Source organism: Mus musculus, chromosome 18 (assembly GCF_000001635.26).
Source record: "Mus musculus strain C57BL/6J chromosome 18, GRCm38.p6 C57BL/6J".
Taxonomy (NCBI): Eukaryota; Metazoa; Chordata; class Mammalia; order Rodentia; family Muridae; genus Mus; species Mus musculus.
The window spans coordinates 7547770-7561153 of record NC_000084.6 but is presented as its reverse complement, the minus strand read 5'-3'; the positions used below and the strand labels follow the sequence as shown (position 1 = coordinate 7561153).

General features: G+C 40.2%; 1 protein-coding gene and 1 pseudogene across 13 annotated transcripts in view; one reads left to right on the top strand and one right to left on the bottom strand.

Moving 5' to 3' along the window:
* Mpp7 (membrane protein, palmitoylated 7 (MAGUK p55 subfamily member 7)) overlaps positions 1–13384 on the top strand; it is a 278928-nt gene that overhangs the window by 65736 nt on the left and 199808 nt on the right. The gene's annotated exons all lie outside the window — the stretch shown is intronic.
* Positions 11373–12222, bottom strand: Gm18948 (predicted gene, 18948; annotated as a pseudogene).

Genomic DNA, 13384 nt, shown 5'->3' with positions numbered 1-13384 from the left:
CCCTGGGACCTACATGGTGGAAGGAGATCCACTTGTGAAAGTTGTCCTTGGACTTTCACTCTTCCAACGTACACACTCACTTACCCTCACTCACGATAAATAAGGAAATGTTAGCAACAACAGCTGCACACTAAACACATCCATTAACTGTAATATTTAAAGGCGGATGGAATAAATACATATTTCTTTTTTTTTGACTGGATATATCAGAATTTATTTTTGAATTTTATTATATACTTCAATCATTATCATTTCAGCTTTTTAATGAGGAAGACAAACTATTGTTATTGTAATATACAGTTTCATTATGTTACAGCAATATTAGAAAGTTGAAACACAATCTGTCCTTTCAACAGCCAGAGATGCTGAGAGGGTCTGATTTGATCTCACGAGAGTTGTGTGGAGAAAGATAATACTCCTTGGAATACCAAATGTCATACTTTTAAATACATATTTCTTACAACACACACCATGCATAATTTAGCACATATTGACATCCTTACAATCAGCACTGTTTAAGTATAGATTCCTGGATGCTTTTCAGAGCTGTTCAGAATAAGGGAGAGCAACTAGGGCTGAAATCCAGTACAGTGCATGTTTCATGAGTGTGAAGCACTGGATTTAATCCTCAATAAAAAAGAGAAAAAAGGAGTAAGTGGGGTTAGGAAGTAGGCTTTCCTTTTGCTTGTTTTGATTGGTTTGAGGCAGGGTTTTGCTCCTTGTATCCTAGATTAGCCTTCAAGCTCACAGTCTTCCTGCCTCAGGCTCACAAGCGCTTGAATATTATGAGTGCCACTATACTTAGGCCATGCTGTAAAGTTTTAAGACTCCTCAAAAGAAGTGGCAGCATACTGTCAATGAAAAGAGTGTCCAGTGTGTCACAGTGATCTCAGGGACCACAGGAAGTACCTGAGGCATCTGACTCTCTGCCCCACCCCCTTCAGTTACAGCATCACATTCTGGTAGACATCACCGTTTCCAGCTTAAGCATACTTATGTGTACCTCTGCAAGTGCAACCTGCTTCCTCCTCCTCTCTGTCTATCAGCAGATTTTCCCTCCTAGAAATGTGGCCTGGGATTAGTTTTTGTTGTGACTTAATATTAGTTTTTTGTGAAATCCTGTTGAACTTTAATTTTCTCCCCCTCAGGATGTTAATTGGGAAGTCAACTCCTTTGGAAATTTTTTTCTTTTTAGTTTTTATATAGTTTTGTGTTTTGTTGTACTATGCAGGATGAATAAGTTAGCTTCCTGTGGTGACATGGTAATTGTAGATAAAAGTTTTCTAGGTGTGAATGTACTGTAGTTGTATAGTATATTTTTCCTATTCACCAAAATGGTGTTAGCTTAATTGATAGCAAAGTATTGCTAATGACATATAACTGAAGGCTGAATGAAACATAGGTTTACAATTGAGAGCTGTGAGTCACAGATGGCTGGTACAGAATTCACAAAGAGCTTTGCCACGGAGCCACGTCACTTAGAACAGAAAGTTACTGACTTATGACACCTGCTTTCTGGTGTTTTCTAGCCTGTGTGCTGGAAGGTTTGAGACAGGCATGGAAGACATTGCCTGTTCCCAGGTCACCATGTGGTGTTTGCATCTGGTGTTTAGAGTTGATGCTTAGAACCCTATACAGGTGCAGATGATGCTCTTTTTACTAATGTTATATTGCATAGCAACAATGTTGATGTTGATTGACACTGATGATCAGATCACAGAAGGAAGGCTCCTGACTTTAGACATGTGTATTGTAGTCATTTGAGAAAACACTGTGTGATGTATGTTATACAAATGTGTATGTATGGGTGTGTACCCTTATGTAGGTGTGGAGGCCAGAGAAAGATGTGGGTGTCCTGGTCTGTCACTCTATGCCCTTTGAAGTAGGGTCTCTCACCAAGCATGGGGCTAGGCTGTTGGGCAGCCAGCAAGCAAGACTTATTCATCCTCCTGTCTCCCCACCCCCAACACCACTCACTCACATGCTTGTATGCACATACAGACACATACACACGTACACTCACACACAGTCACATATCTACATGTTTAGCTTTCTTATGTCAGTGCTACAGATTCAAAATTGGATCTTTATGCTTACACAGAAAGTACATTTACCCTCTGGTTCATTTTCCCAATCCCGGAAACGTTCCTTTAAAATTTATTTTTAGTTACTTTTATTATTTTTTTAATCCAGTCATTGTCCCCCTTCCAGTCTGCCCTCCCACAGTTCCTAATCCCATTCCCCTCACTCCCACCCCCATCTCCAAGAGGATGTTCCCCTCCCCACAAGACCTCCCAATTTCCTGGGGCCTCAGTAGGAGGTTAGGCACATCTTCTCCTACTGAGGCCAGACCAGGCAGTCCTCTGCTATATATGTGTTGGTGGTCTTGGACCAGCTCATGTGTGCTACCTGGTTGATGGCTCAGTATTTGAAAGATTTCAGGGGTCCAGGTTAGTTGAGACTGCTGGTCTTCCTCTGGGGTCCCTTCCTCCTCATCTTCTTCTAGCCTTTCCCTGATTCAACCACAGGGGTCCCACTTCAGTCCAGTGGTTGGGTATAAGTATCGGCATCTGTCTCAGTCAGCTGTTTATTGAGCCTCTCTGAGGACAGTCATGCTAGGCTCTTGTCTGTAAGCACACCACAGCATCAGTCATAGTGTGAGGTCTTTGAGCCTCTCCTTGAGATGGATCCCAAGTTGGGCCAGTCACTGGACTGCTTTTCCCTCAGTTTCTTCCCCATCTTTGTCCTTGCAATTCTTTTAGACAGGTATAACTCCGGGTCAGAATTTTTGACTGTGGGATGGTAACTCCATCCCTCTCCACTTTATACCCTGTCTTTCTACTGGAGGTGGAATCTACAAGCTCCCTCTCCTCATTGTTGGGCATTTCATCTAAGGTCCCTCCCTTTAAGTCTTGAGATTCTCTCACCTCCCAGGTCTCTGGTACATTCTAGAAGGTCTCTTCTCCCCACCCCCAGGTTGCATATTTCTGTTCATCACTCTACTGGCCTTCAGGGCTTCTCTCTTGCCTCTCCATACCTGATCCTGTTCCCTTTCCCCCTCCCCTCTCCCACCCAGGCCCCTCCCTCCTTCTGCCTCCCACGATTGTTATCTTCAACCTCTCAAGTAAAAGTGAATCATCGTCACTTGGGCCCTTCTGCTTGTTAACCTTCTTGAATTCTGTACATTGTATCTTAGGTATTCTGTACTTTTTTTGTGGCTAATATCCACTTTTTTTTTTTTGGCTTAATATCACGTAGTGAGTACATACCATGCATGTCCTTTTGGGTCTGAGTTACCTCACTCAGGATGATATTTTCTAGTTCCATCTATTTGCCTGAAAAACTCATGATGTCCTCATTCTTAATGGCTGAATAGTATTCCATTGTGTAAGTGAACCACATTTTCTGTATTCATTCTTCTGTCATGGGACAACTGGGTTGTTTCTACCTTCTGGTTATCACAGATAGGGCTGCTTTGAACATAGTGGAACATGTGCCCCTGTGGTATAGTGGGGCATCTTTTGGGTATATGCCCAAAAGTGGTATAGGTGGTTCTTTAGGTAGATCTATTTCCAGTTTTCTGAGGAGGCTCTGGATTGATTTCCAGAGTAGTTGAACTAGTTTGCAATCCCACCAGCAATGGAAGAGTGTTCATCTCTTTCCAACATGTGCTGTCACCTGAGATTTTGATATTAGCTATTCTGATTGGTGTGAGGTGTAATCTCAGTGTCATTTTGATTTGCATTTCCCTGATGAGTAAGGACTTTGAACATTTCCTTAAGTGCCTTTTGTGGTTAGGAGTTTTTTGTGTTTTGAATTTTCTTTGACCATTGTGTCAGTATCTTCTAAGGTATCGTCTACACCTGAGATTTTCTCTTCTATCTCTTGTATTCTGTGGTTGATGCTTGCATCTGTAGTTTCTGACCGCTTTCCTAGGTTTTCCATTTCCAGGGTTGCTTCTATTTGTGTTTTCTTTATTGTTTCTCCTTCAATTTTCAGGTCTTGGACTGCTTTGTTCAATTCCTTCACCTGTTTGACTGTGTTTTCCTGTATTTCTTTAAGGGATTTGTTTCCTCTTTAAGGTCTTCTACCTGTTTACCTGTGTTTTTCTGTTTTCGTTCAGTGAGTTATTTATATCCTCCTTAAAGAACTCTATTATCTTCATGAGATAGGATTTTAGATCAGCATCCTGGTTTTTAGGTGTATCCAGGGCTTGCTGTGGTGGGAGAACTGAGTTCTGATGATGCTAAGTATATTGCCTTCTGTTGCTTATTCTTGCACTTGCTTCTCATCATCTGGTTATCTCTGGTGTTAATTGACCTGGGTGTCTCTGTCTGGGACCTGCCTCCTGTATGCCTGGGAGATCTGTGGCCCTGGCTGTAGCAGATCTCCTGGGAGGCCTTCAGACTGTGTGGTCTGTTGCCCTGGCTGTAGCAGATCTCCTGGGAGGCCGTCAGACTGTGTGGTCTGTGGCCCTGGCTGTAGCAGATCTCCTGGGAGGCCGTCAGACTGTGTGGTCTGTGGCCCTGGCTGTAGCAGATCTCCTGGGATGCCGTCAGACTGTGTGGTCTGTTGCCCTGGCTGTAGCAGATCTCCTGGGATGCCGTCAGACTGTGTGGTCTGTGGCCCTGGCTGTAGCAGATCTCCTGGGATGCCGTCAGACTGTGTGGTCTGTGGCCCTGGCTGTAGCAGATCTCCTGGGATGCCGTCAGACTGTGTGGTCTGTGGCCCTGGCTGTAGCAGATCTCCTGGGATGCCGTCAGACTGTGTGGTCTGTGGCCCTGGCTGTAGCAGATCTCCTGGGATGCCGTCAGACTGTGTGGTCTTCAGAGGGGATCGGCTGTACCCAGGCAGATGATCTGCCCTGTTAGAAGGTGCAGGGAGGAAGGAGGTGGAGTTCAGTCTAGGAAGAAGAAAAAAATAGATGGCCTAATCTGTAGCATAGAACAAAATTTGTGATTTTGTTTTAAGACGTGTCAAACATACATGTTTTTCTGATGCCACCGATTAAACCTGGAGCCTCACACATGCTAATCATGTGCTCTATAGCTGAGCTACATCTAAACTATGTTAAATGTTGAACTCTTGAAGAAAGTGAGATTGAGGAGATGGGAATATTTTCATGTTGTACTTTAAAATGTCACTTTTTATTTTCCTTAGTGAAATAAGCAGAAAGAGGGACTGAAGCTAGACTCCTGTGTTCTCTACACAGGTGCTCGACCTGTGAGCTACATCCCTAGCTCTGCTCTTTAACTGTGATAGCAAGGGCCGTTTCTTCGAGAGCTATGTGCAGAGTGTTTTGAGGTGACATGCATGCGTATCCACATCTCCACCCTGTACTTCCGTATCATCTCCTATATTATCTCTTGAGTCGTGTTGTTTCACATGGCTTTACAATGTCACAGATCACAGTGCTGCAAGGGAATTGTAACTGTTATAGATATTTGACCAGGAAAGATGCATACATTTAATGATGTTGTCAACTTTGACCTCTAGACTTGTGAAGCCTGCTAACTACACTTGGAGTGCATTGAGGCTCCCAGTCTCCACAGTCTTGCCAGTGTTCATTGCTGTAACTCTTTGTACTTGCAGTCATCTGACAGGAAAACCATGGCCTGTTTAGTGGTAAGGTTGATTGTTCTGTGGAGCACATGTCCATGCTTTGATGTGCTTGCCTGTCTGAGAAATTTCTATTCAACCCTGTTCTCCACCAGTGTGCTGTTTTATGATGGTCTACTTTATTTGCAGAATTTCTCATTTTACATTTATATATTAATTTTTTGGGCTATTTCTTCTACTTGGCCACTTGTGGGTTTTTTTTGTTTTAATAGAGTTTAAAATCATCTAATCCTATCTTGGTTATTGCTTTTCCCCCTTCAGCTTAAGTTTGCTCCCTTGTCCAAGAGCATATATATTCTCCAAGATCTCTTTTAATAAATTTAAAGAATTGTTTTTACACACGAATTTTAATCTGCCTGCAGTTTGAGTGCAGAGTGGAGCAGAGATCTAACCTTTCCTCACAGATTGTTAATCATCTTAGAATGAATGGCCCTGTAGTCCACTCTTTCCACTAAGTTCATAGTTTACTTTACTATATAGGAGCACCATGCACATTCTTGGTTTTCTTTCTGGATTATAATGACCTGTTGATTTCATCTTTATAATTTAATATTCCAGTTTTTATAGTAAGTTTATAAATACAAGGTAGCATAGAAGTTGCTTTGTACCTCACACCAGCTTCTGCCATGGTTGCCTTCTGCATTCATGAGGCAAACTCTAAAACCCACTCTTGTTTCCTTAACGTTTCCCTCGTTGTGTTGTCTGCCTCTCATTTGGAGCAGTGTGCTCCGTGCACCTTGGTGATTCCTTGGGTGCTTGGCTTGATGCTTTCTCAGGCTTGTCACGATCATAGAAAAGGTGCTGCTGGCTGCGTGACTGAGACTACTGAGACTGCCAGTCACCTGGCTCTCAGTGTCTCCACTGCCATGTGCCTCTCCTTTTCCTCTTTCTGTAATATATAGTTTATGTATTTATATAAGCATATATTACAAATATATGTGAAATATTATATATAAATATATTACAAATAATAAATACATTTAGATATACATAGGAGTATATTAATCATACATAATTTATATATAATAAATTATTGAATAAAATACATATGTTTTATATGTACACAAATATACATATATACATATAAATATAAATAGACAATATATAATATGCATGTACATATAAATATACATAAATACATATAAATATGTTTGTATATTTGTACACACATATACACATTTATATATACATATGTACATATATACATATATGTTATTTTTAAATTCATATATAAATATATATACTATAAACATATATGTATGTACTAATACTATAAACATTATATGGTATATGCTATATATAAAATATATTTCTATATTATTTCTTTGGGTATCTTTATGAGAAGATGACACTTGATGACAGTTCCGTTTTGTTGCCCCATTTCGGGTGCAGTAGCTGTGTAAGTTTCTTGGATTCTGGTCTTCTCTCCATTTACTCAGTTGTTCGTTGTTGGTGTTGACTGCTGGCTGTTTGGCTTCTGTTTGGGGTTATCATCCAGCACTGTCTTACGTTGCTACGCCAGCTCGTCCAGCTCTAACGGTTGGAAGCTCTGCCAGTCAGTCCCTTTGAACCCACCACTGACGGGCTGGCTTATTCCCTAGCACTTCCTGGCAGCTGAGAGGCTTGAGTAGTTTGTGCTGTTCCTTAGGTAGCCATTCCTCCAAGGAACCTAGTTTCTTCTGCGAGGAGAATAGGATTAGAAACGGAGATTTGCCAGGCAGTGGTGGCACACACCTTTAATCCCAGCACTTGGGAGGCAGAGGCAGGCGGATTTCTGAGTTTGAGGCCAGCCTGGTCTACAAAGTGAGTTCCAGGACAGCCAGGGCTATACAGAGAAACCCTGTCTCGAAAAACAAAAACAAAAACAAAAACAAAACAAAAAAACAAAAAAAAAAAACCAAAAGAAAAGAAACAGAGACTTATGAGCTGTTTTGCTTATTGAGTGTGACTTTAGACCCTCTCAGCTCATAAAGCAGAGACCCAGTACAAATTTACAAATTTATTTATCCATGTGCAAATATCCACAAGGCCATCTGATTTTTTTTTTTTTTTTTTTTTTGGTTGTTTGGTTTTTCGAGACAGGGTTTCTCTATATAGCCCTGGCTGTCCTGGAACTCACTCTGTAGGCCAGGCTGGACTCGAACTCAGAAATCCACCTGACTCTGCCTCCCAAGTGCTGGGATTAAAGGCGTGCACCACCACTGCCCGGCTTTGGCCATCTGAATCTTTTGTGTAGGTCAGTTGAGCTGTAGTCAACATTTGCTGATGTTTCTACCTATTGCTATTAGTGAGGTAGTTTTAGACTCTTTCCTTTGCATGTCTGCAAACTCCTTCCTTGGGATTGAGGTCCCAGAACTTAATGTTTACTCATCCAGACAGTTTAGGTGGACACCAGGGCTACAGTTGTTGAACCACAGGATACGCCTCTCTTCAGCTAGAGTTCATTTTACTATTTGTATACCTGTCATAGAGCATGCTTAAAAAAAAAAAAAACTTACAGATTTATGCCTTTGCTGAGTATTAGTTTTAATTTTGTAATTTCATTAAATATTATTTATATAAACATATAATGTAAAATGTATTTGGACAGAAATGAATGTAAAACTTTTATAAGTACAGTTTTAAAAGTGCTTTTAACACCAACCTCCCTGTGACTGCCACCCACAGTAGGAAATCAGACACCTTGAAAACACTCTTAGCTGTACCTCCTGAGAGACTAGCAATCTGCTGAAAGTTCTTGCTGTACTGTGTTGTTTGTGGTTTGCTAAGGAGCCCTTGGCAGCATGGTAGAATTCTGGCAGCTCTTGGAAATTTCCAAGAGGAATGGAACCATATTTTTTCTATAGGCTGAAAGTTGAGTATTATATTGAGAAAAAATAAGATAATAAATTATGAATATCAAAAAGTAGATATAAGTAATAAGAACTTTTAAATAAAGTGTGAAGTATTTCAAAATAAGGGGTGGTAGGCTATAATCTTGTTAGTTAATGACCAGACACATCTTTATAATGTTTTCTCTTCTACAACTTATTTTGGCTGTTTTTTGGTCTATGGATGGTGTGTGTGTGTGTGTGTGTGTGTGTGTGTGTGTGTGTGTGTGTGTGTGTGCGTGCGTGCATGTGTGCCGTACAGTCACATGTGCATGTATCTGTGTCTGTGGAGGCTAGAAAAAGTATTAGTTCTCCTGAAACTGCTATAAAAGTTGGTTGTGAGCAGCCTGATATGGGTGCTGGAAACTGAGTGTGAGTCCTCTGGAAGAGCAATAAGTACTCTTTCTTAACTGTTGGGCCATCTCTTCAGCCTTTCTTCTCGTATTTCTATGTATTTCTTATGAAAAGAAAAAAAAACCCAAAGCAACACTTATATTATTGATAAACATTTTTAAAAAAACTATTGATAGTTTAAGTGTAAGCCCCTTTCATCTTTCCACACTAATTCTAGCAAGTTCTACTTTGCATGGTAGTCACTAACAAGAAAATGATCAGTAGAACATTATTGTCTTCCTCACAAAAGATGACATCTACTGTGACAGATCTAAATGAGAACAGACTGCTTAGCACACAGTTTTACAGCTCTGGCAAGTGTTAGGGACTGGTTGTGCCATGCTTGGTCTGGCTGATGTTTCCTGTCCTGGAAGCTGTAGGACATGGCTGTGTAATTGTACCAGTACATGCTCTGGATCTGCATGCTCTGAGGAGCAGGAGGCCAATTTAGCCAACACTTGGCTGTTGTAGTCATCCTCACCCGGCTTTTCCTAACAATAAGTTAAACATAGACTGCATTCAGGAACTATGCGGCTAAGCCCACTGCATAATTACATTCCCGCTTAACCCAAATTAAATTTCTCTTCAATGGCAACTCATCCCTAATTAGATTCTTTCAAATACCACCATCCATTATGTATTCTTCCATGGCTTGCCTTCTCTGTGTATACTGCCCTTCTCTGCTCTCTGCCCAAAAGTTCCTAATTTCCATGCTGTTGAACACATTTTCCTTCAGGATCACAGTCTCTGTGTTTTATCCATCAAATGTTTCCTTAAAAGCATGATTGTGAAGTTAGGAACCTTTTCTCTCATGTAGACTTCAGAGTGGCATTTTGTATAAGGTATGAGGGAGGAACAGCTGGTTCTCTTTGCTAGCCACATCCATATCTGGGACCTTCAGTACAGTGTGGAAGATGGTAGAGGGAGGGAGCACCCTGACTTTGGCTCTGGATGTCAAGGGGATCAGTTCAACTTTGCCTCTGTCTTGTTAGATCTGTTTATTTTCCTGTGCAATACCTCCTTCCCCAGTTTTTTTTTTTTCAGGTGACCTTGCATTGAAATATTTTTCTTTTTTCTTTCTGTCTATGTGTTCATTGCTGTCACCTGTGTTGTCAAGAAGGTAGTGCCATTAACACTGTACTGTAGCCCACAGAGCCTAGCCTAATGGGTCCAAGAGTTATCTGGATAGCAATTCCCAATTTAGGTAGTATTGACAATTTCCTTTCAGGTTGATGTTTCGCTCTCTCTTCATGGTTTCTCATGATATTCAGTGAGCATCTCAGGGGCAGAGGATACCCATTAGCTGGGGCCTGTCTGTTCAGAATGGACAATTACACTGTGATTTGTCTGGTTTGTGTTATCTGTCTTTAAAAAGGATACATTTTAACAATTTTATTTTAAAGATCCAGTTAGTCCATTTTGTGCTGTCCATATGTATTGTATGAGTGTTGAACAGATTGAGGAAGCTGATCTTAGGGGTCAAGACAGATGAGATGAGACACCAACTTAAAATTAGTATTCCTCAGGAATCCAGCTTTGACCTGTGCATGCAGAGGTCAGAGTGACATTGGCAAGGGGTCAGAGTTGGATAAGAAGGTAGCCAATGGGTGAAGAGAGCTGTGCTTCGTCCTCTTCTGAGTTACAAACCACAAGGCCCGAACATCCTTTATTAAGTTACATAGATTCCCTTTAATCCTAGTTTGCAAATGACATTTTTTTCCTGGCATTTAAAGAATTGTTAGTCTTTAATTTTATAAGGGTTTTGCTTATATATCTTAATGAACATATGATTAGTTTATAGAAAATTAATTAGTTTTAAAATGTTAAACAAGATTGCTTCTTAGGGGAAGCTCAAATTGTTCACAGTTTACTATTCTTTTTAATGTAGTAGTGAATTTTGTTGGCTCATATTTTATTTCAAGGTTTGTATTCAGGAATAGGTTTAGCTTACAATTTCCTTTTCATGTTCTTTGTTGTTGTTGAGTTTATTATTTATTTATTTATTTTTTTGAGACAGGGTGTCACTTTGTAGTTCTAGCTGCCTAAAACTTGCTTTGTAGACAGGCCAGACTTAAAGGTTGTAATAGGAATATTGAAGCTTTCCATTTCTTCTTGGGTCAGTTTTAGTAATATATTTATACTTTTAAGACTCAGCCATTTCACCAACAATTTTAATCTTTTGTGGTTAAAACTACTCATAATAACACTACTTCATATCTGTATTTTTTTGTGTTGGTGATTCTTTTTTTTTTTGTATCACTGACTTTTAAAGCTTGATTTTTATAAAACATTAAAATAAGAGCCCTTTATTACAGAAATTAAACAGTATCAACTGCTTTGTGAGCTCAAGATATACACAACAAAATCAAATAATTAGCATGTATTTCAATATGGGGTCTATATTAAGAGAAATGTGTCTTATTGTTGCATTTCTTGGGTTCTTCCTGAACTTACCACAGAATCAACAAGACAGCTACACGTTATTAAGGGGAGCCAACAGATTCATTGTGGAGTGAATTCCTTCAAAAATGGTCACCGTAGATAGAAAAACTTCTGTTAAAAAGCTAAATACTTTGTCTAATGATTTAGCTCAGAAGAATCTTGACCAAGATATAAAGAAGCATCTAAATATAAATACAGCAGAAGGTATAATGTGATGGGGGATGGTTTGTGTACCATCTCTTCATTGATGGGGTTTTGTAGGCCACCATACTATTTATTCCCTTTGTGGCTTGTGGTTGTAAATCAGCGTAGACGGATTTCTTCAGAACTGGTAATAAACTGGGGTCCCGATTCTTCCCACTTTCCAGGTACCACCAAGTCTTTGTCAGTGTAAATCAGCAGATCAAATGAACAAGAAACTTCCAACAGTGGCAGAAATGTCCCAGGAGCTGTAATCTGTCCAATCACTGAACAGATTTCATCCTGTATGGCTTTCTGGGACTTTTCTCTATGAACACCTTCCTCTTTTGCAGTTTGGTCACACTCATTATCAAACTGCCATCTTTCAAGGATGTCACCACTTTCACTGTTTGAGATGACCAGCACCAGTTTCTTCGCTGAGCTCTTGTACAGCCACCCCTTTAGCTGTTCCACCGCGTTATTGAGGTGCTTTATGTGCTCGGGGTCAGTAGGTGCAAGCGAGGGGAGTCCATATTTCTGCACGCTAGTAAAGGTTTCCGACGGATAAATGCCACGCTGATACAAAATGCTGTTGATGCCAAATGAGAAAAACTCGGCCACGATTTCTGCGCTCCCACGCTCTCGGGCGTGCTGCTGTGCGATCACTCGAACGGAGAACACTACCAACCTCACTGCAGAGGGCGCCCTAATGGCTTCTGTGTTGGTGATTTTGATTTGGTATCTATTTTTGTTCTTTTGATCATAGCTCAATTGTCAGTTTTGACAGTTCTTAGTTGTTTGGGTTTTTTTTTTTTAAATTTAGTTTGTGTATGTGTGTGTACATGTACAGTGTTAGTTCTTTGCTATTGTGGGTTTTGGTGGTGGGACTGTGGTAGTTACCCACTAAACCCCACTGTGTTTTCATTGCATTAAGTTGTTAGGTCATTTAGAAATTTTTTAAATGGGTTATTTAGAATAAAAAAATAAGGCTTTTCCCCATTTGTTTTTCTGCTACTGACTTATACTACTTTGTGATCAGAAAGTAGAATTCACATGATTTTAATCCTTGAGAGGTTTCTTTTGTTTGTTTGTTTTTACTTTATGTTCAGTTTTAGTGAGTATAGTGTATGCTTTTAGCAATCGGTGTAATGCTGTATGTTTCTGTCAGGCTAGGCTAATTCCAATATTCTTTACAGAACACCTCAGAGACACTGTGGAATTGGTTTTAAACCAACTGCAAATATGTTGTGACTTTTCTATTTCCAATTTCACCTAATTGACATTTAATGTGACATAGTCACACACTGATCTGCATCTTGAAGGGTGCAGCAGCAATCACATCGGACACACATGGTGAATTTCTTTTGTCAGACTCACCCTCATACAACCCAGAATCGCCTTAGATCAGATTGTTAGTGGGGAATTATCTTGATCAGGATAGACTGTGGGCCTGTCTGTGGAGCTTGTGGGATTGTGATGATCATGATAATTGAAGTGGGAAGACCTACCTGTTGTTGGCAGTGCCATTACCTGGGCTTGGGTTCTGAACAGAACAGGGAAAGTGCACTTGTTTCTCCTCTCTTGACACTTCACATAACCAGATGTTTTGGGTTCCTGCCTTAATAACTGGATTTTGCAGCTAAAATAAACCTTTTCTTCCCTAGGTTTTTTTTTTTTTTTTTTTTTGAGGGAGGTTCAGGGGATTTTTATTATACTACCAGAAATAAAACTAGGATGATATACCTTATTTGAAATATAGTTTAGACTCTGCTCCATCTAGACCCTGCATTTCTTTTAGACAGGACTAATTTGGGTCAAAAATTTTGTACGTGTGTTGGTGACCCCCATCCCTCTACTGGGGGTCCTGTCTGGCTACTGAT